We start from the raw sequence: 6,314 nt of genomic DNA on the forward strand, positions 1-6,314 counted from the left end.
AAAAAAAAAACTCACTAATTAGAGAAATTAAAAAAAACAAGGTAAAAGTATCTATAACGTTGACAATTAGAAATAATTTTATTCTTAACGTTTAAAATAGTGGAATTTCATTTTTAACATTAACAGTCAAGAGTAATTTTATCTTTAATATTGATAAATTGGATCAATTTCAGATATCATTATTAAAAATATTATTCTTTATTTTATATTTATTGCATATTTGAATGTTCTAATATTTTTTAACATTCTTTATGATTTAATAATAGAATTGGAGATTAATATTTTTAAATTCGACGAAATATTTAAATTTTTTTTGTCCAACTCGTATAAATGCAATATAATTTATTTATTTTTCAAGTCTATTTATATGTTTGTAATTTGTTACTGGTGAGTGATAAAATCTCATGATTGAAAAACATTTTAATGAATTATTTTCAAATTGAATCAACTAGTCAATGATAGAGATGAATTTTGTTTATTATTTAAGAAAGTAAAAGCATCTCCAACAATTTTTTAATTTGACTCCTAAGTTAAAGTTTGATGATGAAGAGTTAAAAAGCAATTTCGGCAGTCTTTTAGTGGCTCCTGAAAGAGTCTCTTCATCATTTCTATTAATAGAGAGTCTCTCGCCACCTCTTAGGCTCTCTTTAGTCTATATTTTATTAATAATTTATTATTGAGGAGTCTCTCCTCTCACTATTGGTAAATATAACAATAATTAATAATTTTAATAATACAATAATAAATAAAAAGTGAATATGAGGAGTATTATTGGAAATGATACGTCTTAGTTAATTTTAAATCACTAAGTCAATTATTTATATTACTTTTAAAGAATCCACTAAAAATCTCTCGAAAATACTCTAATAAATTAGAAAATAGAAAATTAAGTTTAGCATATGATATAAGTAAGCAAATAGGAAGGTAAGGTGACGAATAAACACAAAGGAAGGCATTAAAAGCAAAGGAAAGGGGGTAAGATTGCACGTTTAAAGCATGCTATTCTCATTCACTCCATGTCTTCCTAAAGTAAAGTATATACCATTCCTCCCCCCACTATTCCTCTTTCATTTTCTCATTTTCGGCCACCTTTTTTAAGCAATCCCATCTCTCCTTTTCTTTTAATAATATTGCATAAATTACACTTGTGACACTTTAATTTAAGTTGCTTTATTTCATAATATTTTTTTCCCCATATTTTCAATGACGGAATGTAACATCTTGATCCAATGTCATGTAGATTTATTTCGTTTTGGTTTAAGTCTTATTGTTTGAGTCTTACGGTTTTACATATGTCTACATGTATCGAGCACACATAGCTCATGCACCCACTCTTTATTTTCGATATGAGATTCATTTCATTCATACTCCCATATCACAATCTTTTAGGATTGCTCGTGGTTTAGACTATCCACCAACACTACCCCCTCAAGTTATAGGGAAAGAGGTGGTCAAAATCAACTATGGGAAGAGAGTGGTTCCAAGCAATAGGGAGCCAAACCTAGAGGTATGGAGGAAAATTTTCTAACAGCTATGTATTTTTTTTTTAACTTTCAACATGCCAAAACAATATTGTTTTGACATACTCGATACTAAAAAAAATTAAAGATCCGTAAGCCTACCTTTATTTTTTTTTAAGTCCAATGCTAATTTTTTTATAAAAATTATTATGTTATTACTTTTTTTAGTGGGAAGAATGGATGTTAGGTGGTGTCTTTGAGGATTTAACCTTCATTGATACCAACAGAGTGAGGCAGAGGAAACAGAAAGAAGTCAAAGTCGAGGAGGTTGTGTCAGAGGGTAATCAGTAGTGGAAGAAAATAAGAGAAGACATGTGGTTGGGAACCACGAGAGAGAAAACCATCGTTGGTGAAAAGGAAACCCTTCCTACTACCGCCGAAGATTGGGGTCATCTTTAATAAATTGAAGGTAGACGTTGTAGTGCCCGAAAATCTGATAAACACCGGACATACAGAAGAAGATTTGGCCTCGAGGACCTGGGGGTCTTGGGTCTGACAGAGCCTGGTTTGACTTGGAAGAGAGGTGTAGAGCTTCTGACTCCAAGAGGTTGAAGTATGCATGGACGATTATCATTCTCAAGGATCTAGCAGTGCTCTTTATAGCCTATCAGATTGTGAGGCCATCTGAATTGTCCGCTCTTCCTTAGGCTGCGAGGGCATTTCGAGGCTCAGATGTGCGTGCCTTTGCTACCTTTCATTATCAAAGTCTTGAGGGAATTTAACATCTGCCCCGGACAGATCTATTCAAATAGATGAAGGATGATGGTGGGGTTCTATTCTCTAGTCCGGGAAGCAGGTCTAAGGGCGATCGGTCTGGTCTTTATGAAGTTTTTTAAACCGACCAAAGAGAAAAGTCTCAACATATTAACTTTTCACACCCGAAGTTTAATGATCTTGGGGGCTTGTCAGAAAAACTACTAGAGTGGAGATGCTGGTTCTTAAATATATATCTTACTGATCTGGAATTTCTGCATTCGCTTATCTAGAACTATCTTGCGATCGATCCTGGGTCATATATGGTGGAGAGGAGAATGATGGCGAAGGAGTTGAAGGTGGTCGAATTTGTTGAGAGCATCATCGCGTCTCCGAAGATTGACATGTTGATTCTGATTAAGAATTTTATGATTGTTGGCTAGCTAATTTGGAACCAATGGCAGTTGGCTCATTTAGAAGGATGGAAGGAAGGGAGTTTGGAGAATCGGTTGAAAGCCTGAGGTTTGAATTAGGGGGATTTAGTGGAGCTAGAGTCCATCAAGGTGACTCTCGGTCGCCTATGAGAGCTACCCAAAAGTAGGCCTTCCCTATTTGTTTATATGCATTGTTTGGATTTTTCCCAAGTGTTGTCATTAACATGGTGTTTGTATTTTTTTTTTTACAGTGGAGATGGACCCAAGGAAATTTCAAGTGATTTTGACGATGTGGAGTTTGACTATGACCTTATTCTGCCAGAGCAAGCCTTTGACAAACTTACGATAGAACTTCTCTGCTTTGAACTTTTATCTCTAGAACTAAGCGGTGTAATATATCACGAGTGTGTCTACTTCGACCGGGGAGATGGGAGTAGTAGAAGGATCATTTGAGCAAAGTACTAGGAGGGACATTAGGGAGACCGCTAGATATGAGCACAAGAAGGGGGAGATTGAGGAAGATGTGGCTCTAAAAATTGGTGGGAGGACCAATCTGTCCGTGAATCAAAAGCCTCGACCGATGCATATACATCTTGATTCTAAGGAGGAAAAAGAGGTTGTGGGGGAGAATGAGACCCTCAACTCTGAAGATGAGCATGTACTTATAGCTGGGGCTGTGGAGATAGAGACGATGGAAGGGAAAAAAAGAAGGAAAATTGAGGAGGCGGTGGAGCTTGGCGGGGATGAATCCACCGGGAAATAAGTTGCCTCAAGTGTTGTAGAGCTAACCTAATGTTCTATGTTGCAGAATGCTGCATTCATTGCAAATATGGAGGAGAAACTTTATATATTCTCAAGTTTGTCGGCATGATAGAACTTGAAAAGAAACTGACCAAATCTTTACTTGCTCGTTAATTGGCATCTATTGCCTTTGTTCCCGATGAGCAGAAAAGACGTGAGCACCTATCTATCGGGGGCTATCTGAAGTGGGTCATGGTGTCACATGGAGTTGTAAGTACTCTTTTGTATTGTTCATTTATTGGTGTGTTATATGTTTTGCATTTTGGCTATGTATAGAATTTTTTGACAACGTGTGATGGATGATAATGATGTATAAATGATGTACCATCGAGAGGAGCAAGAGTTGGAGAGGAGCCGAGAAGCCTTAACCGAGAAAGAGGCTGAGTTTGAGAGATTAATTAAGTTGCATAAGAAGTTGGAGACTGAGGTTGACCTTTTGAAGGCGTTTAAGGGAATGCTTTTAACGGAGCTGGTCGAATGAACTAAGAAGGTTATATCGCTGAAGTGAAGGAAATCAAATCAAAATCAAATCCCCTTTAATCTAAGTCAATCGAAACAGATGAAACCTTTCCGATTTCCATTTCACTTGCAAAAGTGACAAGGAAAAATTCCAATTAATTTCTCTTCGACACCATAAAAATACAAATACAATGTCTTCTTGAAAATTAGTACTTTCGGAGGGACGTCGAGACTCCGCCACCATCACTTCTGTGGACTCCAAATCTGCTAAGTACCCTGTAGTCATGTGATAGGGGTCGAACACCCCTATCTTTAGGTACGGTTTTAGGATAGCTTTGATTAGTTTTCATTCAATAAGCGAGCATTTCTCACACTTTTATGCATGTGTACGTGTTATTTAGTTTTAGTACATGTTTTATTTACTTTTGTAGTTTCGAGCCGTTTCTGATTGTTTTCAGGCAAAATATTGCCAAAATAGCACACACGTGAACTATCACTTATTTATTCGACTAATTGATCCACCAAAGGTCACACCAAATGGAGTTTTTACTCAAATCTAATGACTGGTGGGTCAATTTAGCCTTTGGACTAATGTTTTTCAGAGTTTATGTGCATGTGCAGGTTGAACGAGATCAAATTCGAGCTAAAATCGCGTCTCGGGGACCCTCGGCAGTCGCTCGGTGAACTGGGCATAACCAGCCCGTTGAACTAGCCTACGGGAATCAGTAAAAATACTGATTCCCGACCCCACAACTCCACGTTTATGCTCCACCTCTTGCACCTGCATTGGGAAACAAGTTAGACTAGGTTTAGACACGAAACTACAACTATAAATAGGACTTTGTAACAATTGTATTAGATATCCTTAGTTTTGTAAAATAAAACCCTAGCCTCCATCCTTGAAGAATCCTCCTCCTTCCTCCGTCTGCCATTTAAGAACACCGACCTTCGTGCTCTAGAGGATTATTCAAGGCTTCCACCCTTCAAGTCCTAGGAAGACGTCTGCATTGGTCGATAGGTTCCCTAAAAGGGATTTCTTTCTCTTTTACATTCTGTTTGCCTCTGATCCATTCTATGAATCCTAGGCTAATTGTATCATCATGACAAACACTTTTCCATCTTTAATATTAATCTGAGTTTTATTTTGTTCAATTGATTGTTATTACTATTCAAAGTCTTATGCTTTGCTTTTCTGGGTTAACTCATTCAGAGCTTATAAGATTGACAATCTTATGGAAGATTAAGCCCAAATTTCTGAGCCTTAGAGCTAGTTTCAGTCTTACAAGGGAATCACACGCTAGGAACCATAGAAGGATAAGTAGGGTTAATCGCCTTAGGCACAAGTGACTCGGATTAGGTTAACAATTGAATGATAAAATAGGATCAGAATTGGTATTATCGTATCACCCCATATCATTCCAGGTAATTTACATTGCTAAGGATCACTTAGGAGTAGATTTAAGTTAATTAGGAGTAGCTTTAATCTAATTAGGAGTAGTTTAACTTACAAACCATCAATATCAAACCCCCCCATAGCCTAGATAACATTAGAAGCCTAGTAGTTTGGTACTTGCGGTATAAATCATATGGATTCGATACCTGGACTTGTCCAGATTATTACTTGATAACGATGGGGTACATTTATCCCTTAGTGAGTCCTTTTGAGCGATAGCTCCGGGGCGCATCATCATGCCCCTCCTAGACAAATACTATAAGATACCATCTGGCTTCCACCCCTCAAGATAGGTGTTCTACCACTTTGAGTAGATGAACTAGTCATTGGGAAGAAAGCATTGGATCAATTCCTATATATAGTGGCGAATCCAGGATTTGAGGGAGCGGGGGGCAAAATTCTACGTAAAAAAATTTTAGACAAAAAATGTAAAATTGTTCAATTTTTGGTGACGAAAAATGCAAAATCGTTCAATTGTCATGCATTATTTTCATGATTTTTTTTATAAAAAACGTAAATTATAATGTTTCCGACTCGTAATCATCCATTTCCGGGATTCTCGGGTTGTTACGAATCAAATATCCCTAACGTTTTGGGTCAGGTGCAATTTTACCCCTAACATCTAAAATGGTGCAATTTTACCCCTAATGTTTGTAGCCAAGAGCAATTTTATCCCTAACGTTGATAAATTGGATCAATTTCAGACACTATTATAAAATACAGTCATTTTTTTCTTTATTTTGCACCAATTGCATATCAATTTTGTAATTTTGCACCAATTTTACCTCTAACGTTGATAAATTGGATCAATTTCAGACACTATTATTCATGATCGAGAAGACAATTTGATGAATTATTTCTCAAATTGACCCAATTTATCAACGTTAGGGGGTAAAATTGCTCTTGGTTTCCAACATTAAGGATAAAATTGTACCATTTTAGACGTTGGGGATA

Source organism: Euphorbia lathyris, chromosome 3, assembly GCF_963576675.1.
Source record: "Euphorbia lathyris chromosome 3, ddEupLath1.1, whole genome shotgun sequence".
In the NCBI taxonomy this organism is placed as follows: Eukaryota; Viridiplantae; Streptophyta; class Magnoliopsida; order Malpighiales; family Euphorbiaceae; genus Euphorbia; species Euphorbia lathyris.